The sequence below is a fragment of the Sylvia atricapilla genome, chromosome 14, assembly GCF_009819655.1.
Source record: "Sylvia atricapilla isolate bSylAtr1 chromosome 14, bSylAtr1.pri, whole genome shotgun sequence".
Taxonomy (NCBI): domain Eukaryota; kingdom Metazoa; phylum Chordata; class Aves; order Passeriformes; family Sylviidae; genus Sylvia; species Sylvia atricapilla.
The window spans coordinates 11,531,550-11,551,199 of NC_089153.1; positions in this window are offsets into that span (position 1 = coordinate 11,531,550).

Genomic DNA, 19,650 nt, shown 5'->3' on the forward strand with positions numbered 1-19,650 from the left:
AGTACTTATGTCCCTGCTATTACACCACTGTATCAGAGAAATTCAGGGAAATATCCTCCTCAAAACTAGTTCTCCATTTCCTAAACTGTGATTCTTGTCACAGACAGATGAGGTTGTGGGCTGGGTTTCCTTAGTGGGGCATTGCCATGGCTGTCTGTAGAACGATGCTTCTATACATTTTAGAATCAACTAGAAAAAAAGTCAGTGTGGAATGTATGGACTTCTGCATTAATTATAGTCCACAACCCTCTAAATTAATTGGTGTGAATGAAGTCACACCATATTTATTTCACTGGAATGAAGAGACAGGGACGAGATACTGCAACTGTGCTTGGATAGTTCAATATGAAAGTATGGCTGTGCTGCTGCCAGCCATGACTAGTCACACAGATGTTTGCCTTCACTAGATACAGGCACACAGAAAGGAGAAAATTATGTTCTCTGTGTCCTGAATGAATGCCCAGACTGAAGGAAAGGTGTTCTAGCAGCTGAAATACCTGAATTAGTTTTAAACGAGCCAGCCGAGTTATGAACAGCCCTGTAACGGAACTGATACGGGGCTCAGCACAGACTGTGGAGTATTTATTGGATTTACAGATTTTATAGTCCACACCAAGTTTGTGCTATCTGTTCCTGTTCTGGCTAGGGTACATCTGCATAAACTGCAGCCAGACCTTCCCTTGGAGATGTTCTCACAACATTTAATTTTGCTTAGGAAAATGAATAGATACTAAGCTTAATCACCAATACTGCTCTGAAGGTGTTTTAAACACATATAACTGCATCTTGCAATGAGAAATTTACTGTATCTGGAATTTCTAAGATCTCTTGCTGTTTTCAAGGGAAAAAGCACTCTTTTATTAGTGGGGCTGTGAGGAGAGATGGTGACTGCAGCACTGTGCCTTCTGCAAAGGGCATACCAACACCTGAGCAGGGAACTTTTGAGTCTGCTTATGGCTCAAAGCAGTCCAAGCTCTCAGCTGAGAAGTTTCCCTTCTGGGGATTCTCATTCCTATCTCCTGATGGGGAAGATGGTACCTGTCTGCACAAGAATTGCATTTTGCCTGTGTTTCTCATGTAAGTGATTGTCTTTGCTCTCACCCTTGACTGCCGTGCACACTTTGTGGCTATGCAACATTATAAAGCTTAATAAAAAGGAAGAAAAATTAAAACAGTGTGCCAGTTCATTTCTTTCACACTTGACATTTCCAGGCTTCACATTGTTTGAACCCTTTTGCCATTATGTGGCACTATGATGTACTACCTAGGAAAAAAAGCATGTATTAAATGCTGATTTTGAAGCAGCACAAGCTAAAGAGGAATAATTAAAATTAGAACAGTCCTATCTTCCTCTCTTTTATTTTAGCAGAGTAACAAAACAGTCCATTGCACAAAAAATAGACCAATGGAACTATTAATAAATTATCAAATTATTCAGCTCTTGCTAATGATTTCACTTCCACTTCTTTTTTTAAGAAAGTGCCAAAGAAATGTTCTAAGATAAGTGAAGTAAAAATTAACCAAATTAAAGTAGTAATACCCAGGCCAATCCCTTAGATTCTTGGAATAAGAAATCAGGTAATATTACAAAATATATTAACATATTTAGCTAATAAAATCCTGCCTTCAACAGAAAACTAGTGACTGAAGGGATAAAAGCAAGGCATCCCCTCTGCCTGTTCATCCTGAGAACCAGCTCCTAAGCCCTTCCCAGTCATGCTCAGTGTCCCCAGGCTCCTCAGGAGACCTGGAGATTCTGCTGAGCCAGGAGCAGCATGCGACACACCCCAGAACTCAGGGGCTTTACTTGGAAAACTTAGGCAGTTTTACATTTTGAAGCCTGCTACTGTTGGACAATGGGACTTAGTTCTCACTTTAATTGTCGAAGATTCAAGTGTTCATTCTTCCAAGACAGAACAGAGCAGCCTCCACTCTTCCCAGCCCTGTTCTGTGTGTCACTGCTGGGACACCTGCAGCCTGGGACAGTAAAAAGGTCATGTTGCCTGCAATTCACTCGGGCCAAGAGATTAACCTGTAAGATGCTGCTGACACAGGGGCCTGCTGTGGGTACCTTCTCAGGTCTGTGCTCATTGATAACACAGTTTCCAATTCCTTCTGAGCTAGCCCAGAACTCCTGCCTGATCACAGGACCTGAATTTGCACCTGAACTGTCCACATACACAAGTTTGCACTCAGATCCAGGGAAGGAAGTAATAGAACTGCAGGGATGGATCCAAGTTTCCTTCAACACCTTCAGTATTTGGTTCAGTCACTTTGTCCTGATTTTGTGGCCCATGGTAGATGTTCCATCCTAATTCCCCTTTATGCATTACACTGACAGAGAAAATGCAAAATTTCATTGTTACCACTTCTTCCACTAACCATCTGTATTTACCAGCTAGTGTAATTGTCTTTTGATAAATAGTACAGTCCCTCCCCTATGTTTTCACCTTGATTCTTTCTGTTCAGATCTATTGCCTCACTATTAATATTCCAGCCATGTGATTTATCCCAGCATGTTCCTGGAATACTTGCCTTCTCTATATAAATATTTGAATGATCTTAATTTCAGCTAATTAGTACTGGGACATTTGATTTCCCTCTTGAAGAATTCTCATTTGCTACTAACCAGTTTCTTTCCAGTATAAGAGACACCTGTTTTGAGGGGAGACAATACGGTCACAGAATGAACCAAACACTTTTTCTATACTGTTCTACCCTTCTTCATATTGTTCATGTCAATCTGATGCCAAAATAACTCTCCTAGGTCAGAAATCACAAAAACATCAAGTACACAGGCAGTGAAAATAAAGCATTCTTATCCTGCCTATCAATATGCTTCCAACCTCACAGAAAGACAGGCCTTATTTAACATCTTATTATGCCACAAATTGAGACAAGTCACTAGGTTCAGATTTGTGCAAGATCTGGGAAATATAAGAAAGTTTGATGGCCCACAGATCTGTTACTTTCCCTGTCACCTTTACCTACAAAGAAAGTTTAGATCCCAAACAAGGGTTTGGGATTTTTTCCCAGTGCAAATCTAGCCATATATAATTTTCCCTGAAAAACATTTAGCAAGTTTGGGTAAAATATTTAAATTTAAAAAGCCTTGGGCTTTGTGCACCAAGGCTTTTTAAAAGGAGAAGGATCATCATCTTCCACAAGAAACATTTCTGGAGGAAAAACATGTTTCTAGTCAACTTCCTAACTTATTGTTGAGAAACAGTTTCGGTGGAGCAGTTTCAACCAACCATACTTATAAATTTTTCTGCTAGAAAGAAATCATTTCAGAAGCATTTCAGCCATGTAGATTTCTTCTCTCTCCAGAAAAACCACACCACTCATTCTCACTGATTCACCTACTGCTGATATTAATCAGTCATTTGTTCAGTTTAAGCATTGTTCTAGTGAGTAAAGATACACATAAAGAGTATATGTTAAGAAATAAAGCAAAAATATTCCTAATAACTAGGAGCAAAATGCCTCTGAAATATGTATTAGTAAATCCAAGTACAACCAAAAAGCAAGATTATTCCTAAAACAGAGAAATTTTGAAAATTAAGATGTATCAAGATCTTCAGATTCAGTTTTCTCTTCAAATGAAACAAATTTTTACTTTCCTGTTGCCTGCTTCACAGCTGCAACTCTGATAATAGGACATCTTAGTAATTGATATCTTCACTAAAAACAAACACCCATTTAAAATAGACGAGGAGATTTTCCAGTTTCAGAAGGATTTTTATACATTTGTATTGCAGTAATGCCTAGAAGGCCCAGTTGAGACTGAGGTCTATTGAGTTAGTAAGACAGTGAAGAAAGTGACCTCCCTAAGTACAAAATTCAATATAGCAGTTTAGTGAAACAAATACAAAAATAAGGATTTCCATCTCAAGATCCTAACAGGTTGGATAATATTTTAAAAAAAATCATCTCTGCAGTCCCTATCTATTATTCGTAGGCACACTTTTCAAATAGTATTTATTCTTTACATTTACAAACAGTTTATCTGAATAATTTTATCCTTTAACAACAGAAGTCTTAAGCTAATTCCCTTCTCACCGCCTACTCCATCTCCTCAAGAGATGCCGCGCGTTTGCAACTTAGCCTTTTTTATTTTTTTCCCCCTTAATCATGCTTGCTGGGAGCCATAAAGCTGAAAGGGAGAAAACCGTAAATAATTGCATCTTCAGAGATGACTTTAAGCTTTAAGCAGTAGCAGAAATACTGAATTCATATGCTCCACCACACTTCATCAGAGAAGGCCTTACAAATTAGGGTAAGGGAAACTTACAAGTGCCCAGGACCCTGTATTTTAAGTTTTTTTCATCAGTCACAGAAATGATAGAATTTCTGTAGCTGGTGTTTCAGTATGTAAGTAACACAGAAGGAAAAGCACAGCAGATTACTGGGATCTTATCCAATATGGAATATCTGCAGCCTCTAGTCAAACAAGCTCAGAAGGTTCATGGAATTTGACTCAGTGAGAACTGCCAACTCAGGGGGAAGGTCACAATTACAGTGCCTGAAGGATAAAGGCAAACAATTCTCAGGCTGTTGGAAAATGGGAAGCTTTTGGGAGTGTGCATTTTCTACCTTACAAGAAGAGAGTTATGTTAAGATTGTGAATTTTGCACTTCCTTTAACTCCAGTCTCCAAGCCTGCCAAATGATGTGGAAGCTCTACCTAATCCTCCACTCATTCACATGAGGAAATGAGGGCAGGAATTCTTTGGGAACATTTAAAAGCAAGCCACTTGCATCATTTGTCACTAAGAAAAATTTGAGACAAGGACTAAGAATAGAATAATTTCTATTCACCTTTATCATGCAGGAATTTAATCCCGTCTCTGTCTTCTATTTAATTCTTGAGCAGAACTTACTTGAGTGTGAGCTGGTACTCCTAAGAGTGAGCTATAAATTGTGTCACACTAGCATCAAAGGAAAATAGCATGGAAAATCCCTAGTAAGCCCAGGGCTATTACTGAAACACAAGCAGTAAAACAACCAAATGTTTCTGGCTGTTCTTCAGCTTATTCTTCGAATGACATGTCAGGGTCGAGCCCAATATGGGAGCTTTAACTTGGGTAAGCCTGCTCTATGTTACACAAAAAGAATTGTTGCAGCTTCAGAAAGTCTAGTTTAGTGGAAATAATAGAGCAAGCTCACAGAAATGGAAATTTAAGGAAACACATTCAGAAAGCATAATAAGGAATAATTTTCACCTGAAAATTCAAAGCTGCAGAAAGCTGGCTTGGTGCAGTAGGTGCAAATCACACATTAGGTATTTCAGAGCCCCAAAGCAACAAAGAGAAAATCTTGATGTTTCTAATGACCTTCTTCATTTCACAAACGTAATAAAATCACTTTCAAATGGATATCTTATGTTTAGCAAATTTATAACTGGCTTTTTGCTCCACTTTCAACCAATGGTTAACAAATAGACTGCAGCACTCAGTCCATGACCTGAAAGCTTGTTAGCAGCCTTCCTTGTTCTTTGGTCCTTTGTATTGATTTCAGAGTATCACAGGGAGTATCTTATGATTGTTCCTGTCCTTTATAGACATATAAATGAAGAGTAGATTCACTGAACTAAAAGCTGTGACCCTCATGTGAAATGGATGTTAATACAATCAGGATCACCTACTGACGACGTGGTTTTGAATCATTTCAGCCTGCTGTGCTTACAGCATCCCTGCCTCTAACTTGTAGTTTTGGGCAATTATTTAAGGTGAATTTTATATTCAGACAGGAAAGAATCCCTAAACACATAAGCAAGTGAAAAACATGAAGTGTATCTACTAAATGTGATACCCTACAATTTATTTCCTCAGGAATCATGGGGCAGTTTAGGGGGTTTGGGGCTGCTTGAGTTTCAGAACAGTTAACTAACTGCAGTGGACTATTTTATTGATCTGTTTTTATGCTTACAATAATGATGTGATTACATCACATCCACATAAGGGATACTGCATCAATGATCAAAGTGCATGTGCTTTGCATTCCCTGACAACTTTTTCCACCTGAAATAAATTCTGGATTCTGTCTTCTTTAGGCACTGCTGTATATGGATTGCTGAACTTCAAAAGTGGTCAGTGTATCTTGTCTTTGTCAGAGATGAGTTCTTCAAAAGCAGGAACAGCTCCAGTTTCTGATCTGTGTTGATGAGTGCAAGGCCTTTCATTTCTCCAAAGCATTTGTGGGAACAGCATGATGGGCCTGCAGGACTCCCTGCAGCTTTCTCCAGCTCGAAGGCATGTTGTGGTTGAGTGGACAGAGCCCTCAGCCACCAGAAATAGCTGTGCCTTTCCCTTTGCATATTTGCTTCCAGCATTCCTGTTTGCAAATGCTGAAGATGGTGGCACTCAGTTCTGCCAGGGCAATGCCTGAGTACAAACAGGATCAAACTCTTCCAGTGAATCAGTAGGTAAAATTACATCTGCCTCCTAATTATGACTGATGCAATTCTTGATAGAACATGTCTACTTGATGTTTACAGTTTAATGAGACTGTGTAAAATACCCATCTTCATTGGGTGGCATATTACAAAAATATTTCAATAGGGCCAATTTACAACTAGACTGTCTACACTGAGCTTCGGGCATGTTCTATAGAGACTGAGAACATAATTTCCATTATAGGGTGTACAGATTAACACAGGTCCTGCCTAAACTTGGTCAATTCTCATCACTGGTCAAACTGAATACACCAGAATAGGCCTGTGTATTCATCAGACTCTCTCAGTTCTGAAGATTCCAGGCTTCTGGCCCTCTCTGGAAACATTCCATTCACTACAGAAGAGAATTAAGTAGTTTTTCTTTTTAAATCAAACCTACACAGGCTCATAATCCATCAGGCAACTTCACGGCGTATACACATCTGCATAATCCTCCTGAAGTTGCATAACTCTCCAGCTGTCCTCATAAAAGGGATTTTATTCTGTGCCTGGCAGGTTTTGCAAGATGTACATGTTCTGTACAATATGCATATACCCATGTGCATGATTCTGGGGAAGATTCTTAAAACTAATCAGTTTTTCATCTCTTCCCTTTGTAAAACCTGCCTTCCCTGTGGCTGTGTACACACAAACACAGATGCACAAACTAAGGAACAGACATCAACTACTTTGGTTCTAAAAGTGACTCCAGTTAAATATTTTAACCAGAGCCAAATTTTCTTCTGAATTGTATCATCTCTTAGAAATATGCTTGAAATATTCTATAGCAATGTCACGCTTATCATGTCAGTAGTTAAATTAATAATTTATCATGATAGTAATAATGGGGTTTCTCATACACATATAGAATGCTAAAATGTATGTAGGATCTCCCATGACATAGGTCTGACTCACAAATTATGAAATAAGTTACATCAAGAGTAAAAGGGGAAATGCAGCTGGAGCACAATTGGTAAACAAATCTAGAAAAATCCTTGTCCACATGGAAAAGGAATCTCTTCCTATAGAGTTTCAAATACCAGTTCCATAGCTTTTTCACCCCTTCACTCTAAGTGGTTAGTCAAACATTATTTGCTACTGAATATGTATGTATCAAAACATCAGAGATTCTGGTTTTGAGGGACAAGGGAAAAACAGTTGTTTTTTAAGTGTCTTCAAGAAATCTGCTGTACTCTTCCTCCAGCTGGCCTTGTATTTTAACTAGTACCTGTCATGTTCCATGGGAGAAGAAAGAGGAGCAAATGTTTTTGTGACCAGACTAAGAATTTCTAAAATGCTGGGTTTTTCCAAGGTTATCCAAGTTTCTAAGACAAAGAGTTGTTTTATTCATTTCTGAGTTTCTTTACAATCTTAGCCCCATCTTACTGATGGTGTTCCATCTGGCTTCAGTCTTTAATTGCAATTTTAGCTCAGCCCTTCCTATGATATCATAAAAACTTGAAGCTTCTCATGAAGCTGATGCTCTCCTATATTTAACTGAATATTGCAAGCAGGAGAGCAAAAGGGAAATAATCTTCGAAGCAGAATTTCAGTCTTATGGAAACAAAAGAGTGAGCAATATCTGGCAAGTTCTTAAAACTTCTACCCTCAAACTTAAGGGAGAAGCAAAGAACAACCTGAGCTACTGGTGACCAGTGTTATTACACAAACTGATACTCCTATTACTCTGATTTTTACTAAACCAAGTAATTCTCAAAGCTCTCTGAGGCTATTAAATTACTTGATTTGAATTTTGCAGTTCAACCACTTACAACTTTAATATCATTACAACAATATCAGTATAAGAGAGGATTAATGTACAGATTCCCTAAAGAAAATGTGCCATTGGTGACTGCAGTGGATTAAGAGCCATGATTATAAGCAATTATTTAATGCAAAGCAGATTCAAACAAGACCAGAACATATTGTGGTAAATCCTATTAAATACAGTCAATGACTCACTCTTTTGTAAATATCTTACTATTTACATAAACAAGACAGGATAAACATGGTGAGAAAATGACTGGCAGGGAGTAAGCTTATAACTTGCCTAAAATCATACAAGAGATCAGCTAAAAAAAATCAAGAACATGTCTCAATGGATCATGTAATCATTACCTCAGAACATAATCTAACATCACCATAATGAATCTGCATTACACTTGGATAAACATTTGTTCACTCTTACAAGGTTTGGTAATTTGATATATCAGAACAGTGAAATAACACACAACTTATGTTAAACATCTGCATTCAGTCCTTTCTTAGATACTACATCACATTAGATATTGGTCAAAGAGTGTATTAAATGACTAAAGAAATGAAAAAGGGAAAACATGCACAAAAGAAAAAAAATACATTGATTCTTGTTTCAAGGTCAACCATGTGCATGTCTTCACTCTAATAGGGCTAATTATGAAAGAAAAGCATTGGTTTCTGCTGTTATAATCATTAAATGCTGCTTAAACAAAATGCTACTTATGTCACAACGAAAATAAACTATTTTGTTTCGTTTTACATTCCAATTATCTCTAAGTACCTAAATATTACCCTTCACGTGCCAATGCTCCTGCACATAACATGGTGTTTCTCTGAAGCAGGAGAGAAGCTGAGCTCCATGGACCTGCACTCAGAACCCACAGGATCTCACATCTGCTGAATCGAGTTTCCGAGGCAAAGGTTCTCCTCATCTCATTCAACAAGCTTCTGAATCCCCAGTTTCAGACTTCTTCCTAGGAACTCTCTCTAGCTGTGCAGTGATTAATATCCTTCCACTCCTGACATGACATTTTAAATTGTTTGAACTGAGGGACAAGAGAGATTGTTATTGTAACCAATCTGCAGATATTGAGACCTCTCATCCACCCCGTGTGGCTGCTTGGAACATCCTGGCAACAGCTGCAATAGGAGGCTGGATAATACCAATGGAAAAAAAGCCCTGCATATTTATTTTAAAAATAAGGCATCAAGGGAAATTAAAATTGAGCTGAAAGTTCAGCAGTCAATTTGGGTTTGAATACAAGATTGTTTGGAGGCTCATCTACTTTTTACTCTGCAAGCTGATCTTACATCTGCCCATTTTCTCTCTGTGCAAAGTTACAGCTAAGGAGACAAAGGTATAGCTCACTGTGAGCAGCAGCCCAGGGTGTGCACTGCTCTCCAAAAGAACTGGAAGAAAATGTTGTGGGGTTTTGGGTTTTTTTTCTTTTTTTTAAATTAAGACAGAGGAGCAGACATTTCCGACTGAGACACAGCAGATGGCTGCCAGAAAATGGTAAAGAATTCAGGAAGATGAAGGGCGAGGCAGCCTGTGGGCTTTGGAAAAGAGACAAGAACCCACGAGCAGTTAAAGTGCACTGTATGTGTGGGACAGAAAGGTTTGGAGTGGTAAAAGTGTCCAGGACTGTCTCCATGCCCTTTGGTCCTACTGCAGTCAGCTTCCCCTTGCTAATTCAGTTCTAAACCCAAGCACTGCAGGGCAGCAATAATTCAGCATTCCATGTATGACGAGGAAATGTGTCTATAAGTGCTATGCTCTGGCCTCTTTGGCCTCTTTTCAATACAACTGTAACTGGAGCTGTATTTCCTGGGAAAGGTGGCCTTATTCTGGTACAGCAGTTCTGCAAATACTTTTCTGAATATTGCAAGCAGTTAGCATTGGAAGGGTTTAGACAATTCCACAGGAAACCCATCTAGCTGTGGAGCTTAAGAAACATTTTATTAGCAGAACTAACAACCTTTATAATAATAATAGGCAAAGTCAGTATTTCCATTCATTTATGTCAGGAGGTGTTGATACAGATGCTTTCTTTAGGAATATATGTTATTATAATGATCACATTTCAGGAGGGTGGGAGAGGAATTTCTTCTGTAACTATATAAAAAATTCTTGAGCTACCCCTAATACAAGCCTTTTTAGCTTCTTATTCTGAACTGTTCAGCATCTGTGTAAGTGAAGCCTCAAAATAAAGTGTAATGAGATGGAGCAGCACAGGATGGCACATAACAGTTGAAAAGGACATTATTTGCTCATGGCTAGGGTTCAGTGTGATGTCATTAGAATGTGTCCCTCCCTGGGGACTTTTTTTGGCACTGGTTTCTAGGAGTGCACAGCACCTACATGGAGAGGTTGATTTTCAGCTTCTCTCAGGTCCTGTTTCAGGGTCTCAGGAGTAAAGCCACATTTCCTGAGAGTCCAGTGCTGCAGTGTTCTCAGCTTCTCCAAGGCAATGGCAAGCTGCTTCATAACCTAATTCCTCCTCACCAAAATACAACAAATCCAGGCTTTGCTGTCTGACTACAGCCCCCAAAACAACCCCTTCCAGTAAAAATACCCATTCAAAGGATTTGATTGTATGAAAAGCCATTTCCTCTCTAATCCATTTGAATATCTAAGGTGATTAGCCCCAAATTAGGAAGAAATGCTAAGAATGCCAAGTACAAAATTCAACAGCTCAGTGAGCTGTTTATCAAGCAAGTCTCAAATTTACACCAAATGCAAAGAATAGTTATTGGAGCAGGGAGAATTCTCCACTTATGAAAATAAAAAGAGATGAGGTTTCATAGTTTTCTTTATGGGCTGCAAGGCCACATCAATATCTAGTATTCCATATAAGATAATTTTGTACATCTCTTTTCAGAAAGCACACAAATTAGAAGACCTTCTATGCATTTTCTGAGAGTAATTTAGTATCTGAAACTATGTTCTATGGTCAGTCAGCTCTTTGAAGACACTCTATGGCTGCGCTGATCCTCTTCAGGATGCATGGCCTTGCATGAGACAGATAAAAGGCAACTCAGTAGAGCATCTGCTTTTACATATTAACTAGAGAAAGTTCTCCTGTAGCTCAAGGGAGACAAAAACATGGGTGAAGAATAGAAAAAGGCACTGTCACCAGCAATTGTTAGCAGTGGCATTCAGCTGAGAGCTAGTTCTTCAGTCTCTGTATTTGCCCTACTGCAGTATTAACAGAAAAAAAGGTTCATAGAGCCTCTACATAGTTGAAAGCTATTGTAAAAATTATGATACTGGGAAGGTTGCTAGATATCCACTAATACAGAACATCCCACATTATGATCCCAAATCCTTAGTAAAAGCAAACAGAATATTAATTTTCTCATATTTTCTCACCTGCAAGTGTCTGCTTGGGGCCATAAAGAGCAGGAGAAAGCTGTTCAGCAAGTCCGTGTTGCTGCAGGCTGGGGAAACAACAGCTGAGGGGACACAGCTCTCACCAGCTCCCTGGTACAACATGGAGAAATGTTATCTGGTCCTATCTCTCGCTGTTGTAGGGACAGACTGGAGCTGCACTCCTGCTTTTTTTTTCATCTTAACTCTATAGAGTAGTCAAAGTAACTTCTTCCAACTGCTTTTTTCTGAAACAACTCACATTGTCTGCCACACCTCGGACAAAACCCCAAATTGTTAACAAATGGTTGAGGGCTCAGACACAATGAACAACAATTGTGAGGAAGAAGTAACAATAACACAAACACAGCCCCATCCAGTTCTTGCTGGGGTAAATTATTCCTGCAGAGACATGGAATTGTAACCCAAGGGTATGCAGTGACTTTAGGATTTGGCTCAGCGATCTCTCACTAAGTATTACTGCTGGTATTTATTAGCAAAACGTAGTATAGTAAAACAATGCCCTCTAATAAGTGGTTACAGAGAGAGGGAGTGGGGGAGTACTTTTCCTAAGGAGTTCTACCTTAAAAGCACAATCTTCCCATGTTCAAGATAAAGCCTGGATGGTGCACAGTAATTGCTTATCTCGTTCACAACATATGGTTGCTGGTGAGCACTTCCCAACAGCTGGCATGATCAACTTGTGGCAAAAGATTTTAAATCAGCCCTGCCCGTGTTTCAAATACTTGTGTGCTCTTACTTCTCAAGAGATGCCATTTGCATCATCCACGCTGAGGCACAGCCAAGCATCAAACAAAAAAAAAAAAGGCTGGGAATAAACACACTGACAATATGAGATTAGCTGCCATTCTGTTCACCTACAGAACAGATGTTCAGCTTCCTAGTCACCTAAAATCATCCTCCAGGACTGCATGATTTATATGGAGCTGCCTGTGTCTAAAACATTGTCTGTATACAGTGGAATCATGGATGTATTCAAATAGTTCGCAGCACACAAGACAGCACTTGGGTTTTCTGTATTACTGTGCTTAGGAAAGGAATTGTTGAAAAGTATATTGAATTGATGAGGTTTTTAATGATAAGGGACAAAAACAAATGTCAAGAATAAAGGATAAAGTAATAGTAAAAAAATTATTCCGAAGTAAATGCACTTGATGCGAAAATATACACTGAAAATACCAGCTATAAATGAATTTTCAAAGTGCAATACCTTGTGAGGCTCAGGTGTCCTGGAAAATGTTATCTTTCAATTCACCAAGGTTTTGTTTTAAATTACACAATGACTATGGCAGCTGAACTTTTTTTACTGCCCATATGAAATTTTTAAGTATAGGGAATTACTAACTATACAATATTTTAGAATTGTCTATTGTGCTCAGTTTTATGAAACTATTTTAAAATATAGTGTAACTATAATATGACAAATTGGAATTAGTTGATGTAAATTTTAATCTGAGATCAAGTGCAACTGTAATCTCTTTTGACCATTTCACAGACAAGTAATACTTTAGAATCAAAGCTAAACACACACATGCCATTTTAAACACGTGCAAGATAACCTTCTAGCTTCTGTTTCAAAACCCCACACTTCCCTCACATTTTTACTTGAGCACTTATCATCCTTTATCTTCTGCAGCCACTAGAAACAAAGTCACATCTAGGTAATAAGCACACAGGCAGCCCAAAAACCTATGGAATATGAAATCAGAGATAAAATGTTCCAGTTTTCTTTCAAGTCTGTCCTGATGCTGATGCAGATTTGACCTACAGGAGACATTTTGTCTCCTGTGGCTTCCTGCACTTTAGTTGGGTCAGTTCCTATCCCTCAGTCCTTCTTTCCCTTTGGCTTGCCCTCATTACCTTTCATCTGAACATTAATTCTGTCATCTATTGGGCTGAGAATAAGACTGGATTCTGGAAGGCCATGGTCACCTTACATGTGCTGAGTAAGGGCTTCGGGACTGCCCAGTTTCTGCTGTTCATGATCTGCAGAAGTTACACTGTCCTGCCTCTTAATCATTTCTGTTGGTCGTCTCTTAAATTCCTTGCACATTTCTGCTATTGAACTGGCCAGAACTGAATTTATCAATTCCTGCAGATATATCACCTTGCAGTTCTCCAGCTTGAATCTCATTTTGCTTCCTGCACATATTTCTGAGCTCTTTAGATCCCTTTTTATTATCTCTCCTTGCTCGCTTACGCTTGCAACACCTGTCAGTTTAGGGTATGATTGTACCATTAGAAAGCAGGGCAGCTGCAGAGCAAAGCCCCAGAGAAACTCCAAGCAATATTGGGTCTTAAACTTCTGGAAATTTACCCAGGGCAGAGAGGAAACATTGGGAACAGGTGCCTAAGACAATGTGCCTGCAGATGCAGGGAGCACAATGCTGCTTCAGAACAACAGAGTCTGTTGCCATCATTTTATCTCAAGTGGCTGCTGTTGGCTGAGTGTGGTTTTACCTGGGCATGGGGGATCCAAAGGCTCTTCATGACCCAGGGAATGAATCTTCCAGGCACTGGCACATGCCCATAACAGAGTTGTGCCTCTGCATCCTCCCACTGCTTTCTCTGTGGGGAGCAGTTAAGTACAAGACAATGGCCATATTTCAAGCATAACTGGTTTGTTTGGTTGGGGTTTTTTTGGTTTTTTTTCACTGTAGACATTAAAACATATATTTGGGGATATTTAAGACTAAAAAATGATGGAACAGCCTGTAAGTTTGGTACTGATATTAAGAATTCTAGTATTATTTAACTCTGAAATGGAAGCACAAGGATTAAAAGTTTGGGAGATTTTGTTCACACTGAATACAGACATTCCTTTCACTAGGTAAATTTTTAGGAGGAGCTTGATGTTCGGTTCTTCTGCGACACTTTCCATAGAATTAACTATTCTCCTCATGTCTTATTATTTCCCAAGGCAGATCCCAGGGTGATTATAATACTGACAGCTACCTCCAGGGAGCACTGGCTTTGGATACGTGTGACTAACTGGGTACTTTATCTAACCAGCTGCGAGCACAGCCCACCTGGGCAGGGATGTTTCTTACCCTTGAGGAAAGTCAGACAGTTTAGAACAGGGACATTAGTTCTCTCTGAAGAGATGTGTCTTTTCAGTGGCAATCCATGCTACTGCCATGGACAAATATCTCCCCAAAAATTTACTTTTATCTGTTTTATTTAAAGAATGTTCATTTGGGGTATTTTGCTACTTTTTCTGTCTCTTGCTAATCCCACAGAAATATGAGTTATTGAATCCGTTTTCTAATTGATTGTAATTTCTTCTGCTGTCTCTTCAGTAGTAGAACTTCAGATTTCTAAAAAGCAAACTTCAGTGTAGGAATTTGCTGGGAGTAATTCCTGTTAGAAACTTTTTTGGGAACATGTAATTGTGAGGGACAAGCCTGTGCCCTGCCCTCCTCCTGCCCTGCAATGAGCATTCAGGGCCACTCCCTTCTTCACATTGTAATTATGGGCTGAGTAAATTGTCAAAGATGTCAATGTATTGATAACAATAAGCTTAGGATCAGTGTATTAAAAACTAAGAATTATGTGTAAAATGCCCCTTTCAATGACAAAATAGAGGAAATTATACCATTCCCTTGACAGAGTCCTCATTGAAAAATAGAGCATTTAAGGAATAGCTTTAAAAAAGGTCTAATTGTTCATGTCTTTGTTTTTTCACAGTTTGGATAACAGCCTTATAAATAAATTATCTGACTGATCACTTAACTGAATCACCTACCCTAATTAGAGTAGATTACATGGTGTAAAAACCATACTGTACATAAAGGTGGTGAATAGAGCTCAATTCCTAAAATGATTCATCTGTCAAAATGTATATATTTATATATTAAAATAAATACCTTTGTAGTATTAAAGGGGGTTCCCTGAGGTTTTCCCCATCATTTCTATTCATTAATTAACCATGGTAATTGCATTTATTTCAAAATTAACCATTCTCTGATCAGTATTAAGAACAGTATAAAAGAACAGCTATTTAATAAACAAGGCTCTTACGTTTAATTAATTTTTAGACTGACTTCACAAAGTGACTTTTAGTCCTTAAAAATTATTCACTCTTTTCTCTTCTGTTTGAATAGTGAGTGTGGCAGATAAGGCAGGTGCTCCAAAACACATTAAGTAAAAAACTATTTAGGGACTTTGTCTCTTTTCCCTTCTGCCTCACTTTCCTTTAGAGATAAGTAAGAACTCCCCTATTTCCAATGGCTCTTCATTTTAGACAAGTATCTAACATTAAACTGTAGTAGAATGGACACCCAATACAGTCAATGGAGTCTGGAGAGAGCAATTCAGAGCATCCTCACTACTTAACTCTGTTAACAGTATATTTCCCTGATTATGTGCAAACTCAGAGGCCCTATTGCAGGCAGCTGAATTAAATATCTAAATTTGGATGGTATATGTTAACTTTAGTGTCTTGCTTTCACCATAAAGGAAGCTGAGGGAGACGTGGATTTTACTGTAGAATTGGGGTCTTCATAAAACCAGAAAAGCTCAGCAATCTGTGGCTGGAAAAGCATGGCTTAATTCAAAGGAAATACAATGTTGTTTACGAGAGTAAGGAGAGCTGATTTAAATTCCTGTTCTGCCACAGACTTCCCCTGTGACCTTAGGCATGTCGCTCAGAGCAAGGGTTTTATGGGCATCTGGACATCCGACTCCAGGGGATTTTTAATAAAAACTTTGCAAATCTAGCCATTGAGCACTATTCCTTAATTTTCCATTTGCAAAATGTAGACAGTGTTATTTCCTCTTTCACCTTCTACCTACAACAGCTTCCAGGTGGAATTCTCTGCTAAAAGGATAATGTAAGAGAGACTATGCACCATAATAAAAAAAATTCACTGCTTACAGATACTCTCTAAAAGATTAAGAATTTCTCTAACCCTTTTTTTGGAGGGTTCTGGGGACAATTTTTCTGATTCCTTATAGCTGAATAGTGTAATGTTCTTAACAACTGCTTTCTGTCCATCTGAAAAGAACAACAGCCATCACTAACCAGTCATATACTAATGTTATATACTAATTGTTTAGCTATTTAGTTAGTTTAGTTAGTTTAGTTAGTTGCAGTTATATACTAGTTTTTTCAATCCCCAAAATAGAGTGGCAATATCTGCAATTCTAATACCTGTCCATTTAAACTTAAAATTAAAATTTATCCTTCAAGACCTGCCAGCTAACCTGAGTGGGAGCCTCACACCTAAGTTCTCCATTAGCTAGGGCAATTCCAGGTTCCAGCTCTACTGCCTCTCTCCTACTCTCTGCTCCCATGTGTCCTTTATCTGCCAGCCACATTTGTGTCCAGCACCACAGGGTACTGGAGGGGGGAACAACACATCAATGAACCTGGCACTGTAGCTCCTACTGGAAGAATTTCCTTAAATTTCTTTCTCCTTTTGGTGTGCTGGATGGCACCAAAAGGTTGTACCACAGCATTATGTCCCCTCATGTGTCACAAAAATTTCTGATGTGCTTCCCTTGACATGGCTCAAGGCTGGCCTGTTCCAGACACCAAAGCAAAGCAAACTCAAAAATTTTCCGTTAATTCTTGCCTATCCTGCTTTGATCCACTTTCTGCAGACATTTTGCCAATAAAGTGTAACCCAAGCCAGATTTCCTCCTGCCACGCTCTCTAACGAGCAGATGACTTGTGGATATGTCATTCAGCTGGATTTTCACCTGGAAGAAAGCAGCACTCTGCCTACACTGAAGTGACTTGCTACTAGCTTTAATTGGCACATCCTTCCTTTTGCATCACTCTGTGCTCATAAGCATGTCTTGGCTGAATCTGATGGAATATATTTAAAATGTATTAGCATTTCCAACATGCTGAAAGCAATACATATGCCGGGCATCACTCCAAATACATATGACCCTGAAAGTTTTCATGAATTTTGGACATTAACTTGTTTTGCAGTTATTCTTAGTGGATGGAAGGTTGGAATGAGAGTACCTACACTGGCTGAGCTGTAGTCAGAGTTGTGATGTGCCAAGGGATCATAGAAAATCTACATCACAAGCAAAGCTTGGAAACTAGAATGAATTCAAGTAAACATATGTAAAATAACACTTTATTCACTAAGTTATTTGTCATCAACATTTGCACAAATTAAAGAGCCCCCAGAAATTGTTTCTAATGTATTTTAGCAAGTCACTGCATTACAGTGAGCAGCACCTTGCCCTTTGAAGAGTCCTATTGATTTTACTTCAGAGTAAGGTTGGCAGAATGAGGACTGAGAAACTTGGGAGGGACAGTGATGCCTTTCTTAATTTATATTCAGTGGGTCAGGTTTAACAATTAAATTTTTTAAGAAGTTTTGGTATCCAAATGAAAATGTCCTCAGTGCATTTAATCTGGACATTTCTCATAGTGATTTCCCACTGGCTTCTTTTGGAAGATGTTGATTCTACTCAATCAAAGGCAAAAAGCTCATTTGGTTTCTGTGAGGCAGGGTTATGCCCTTATTCTCTGGGTGTTATTTACATGCTATAGTCATCTTTGGCATATTTCACTATTTCTTTACCCTGGACTTGATTAATGAAATATTTCCTTCTAATAAAGCTCTGCAGTATAAAACACAGCATGTTTCCAAACACATTTCTCCTTTTCCATGTTTAACTTCTTGGCAGCACTCTCCTCACTTTCATTTTTGTTTTAATCCCAAATCTATTTAGGCTATGATCCTTGCTTTATTATATAGTCAATTGTACCTCCAATATTACCTAAAACTGTACCTAGAAGTATACTCTTCATTATCTGATGCACATAATAATTTGGGAAACTATTTTTCAGCAGTTTCAGTGTCACATCTTTGATTTCCAGTATTAATTGTGTGGTTCAATGTATAGCCCTTGTATACTACTATATTTTTACATGTTGGCATACACACTGTCTCAGATCATCTGACTGTAGCCATGAGCTACAGCAGCCAGATTACACCCTACTACCTCTTCATTCTCAGAAGACAAAAAACAACAGCCTGCCTCCTTGACAGCACATGAAGGAAGTCATTCTATATTTAAATTGCTCTAACATATTCCTTCCCATGCGAAGGTTCTTAGCTCTTTTTCTGTAATCTCCACCACTGAAAAAAGGAACTTTTCATTTCCCATTATATGAGTTCTAAAAAAAACCAGATTTCTGTAACATCCTAGGTCAGTTTGTCCCCTGGAAAACAAAAACCCTTTTTATCTTTGGAATGGATGTCTAAAATTAAAGTTCATACTTCCTACGGTTCCCTGCCAGTTTTATTCCAAATCAAGTAAGAAATTTATTGACTTCTAGGTTTAACATACTCCCTGTAGATCCTACATTAGTTGGGGCATGAGAGGAAAACTCAGCTGGCTCTAATCCAAAAATGTTTTGTCATTCTGTTGGGATCTGCCATTGAGGAATACAGGTTAAAAGTTTCCCTTAGTGTCCAATTTGTAGAGGACATAAGTCCTACAACCTCACTCAGGGTATTTTAGTCTCTTAGGCAAATTTATCTAAATTTTTTTCATTCTGGACAACGTGATTTAGTTCACACCAAGACGCAAGCCATCATGTACACATTTATTCTAAGTAAAAATCCTTGTCATTTTTATCTCCTACCATCTCCTTTTAAAAAATGTTTGCTCCATCAGGACAAGCATGATGCACCAACACTATTCCCTGCTCTTGAAAACATAGATAATTTCCACTATATTTTCTGTCCCTCTTCTTTATCTTTCCGTTATTTTTTATTTATGCATTAGTAGTGTCTGCAGACCTCTGTCTGGACTGATAGCCATGGTATTTTCTTGATAATCCTCTAATTAAAAACTGAGATACTTCACCCCAAGTTGTTCTGCTCTATTTTGGCTTTTTGGGGATTTTTGGTTCTTCTACTACCCCACAGCCCACTAAATGGGTACATCTTTACCCAAAAATAAGCAGAGAAAATATAAAATCACTATTTAGATAGTTTCTGCTCTTGAAACATGTATAACATTTTCTCCCCTGACATTCTGCCAGTAATGTAACATTTTACTTGAAATCACACCTCATTGTGCTTTGACCA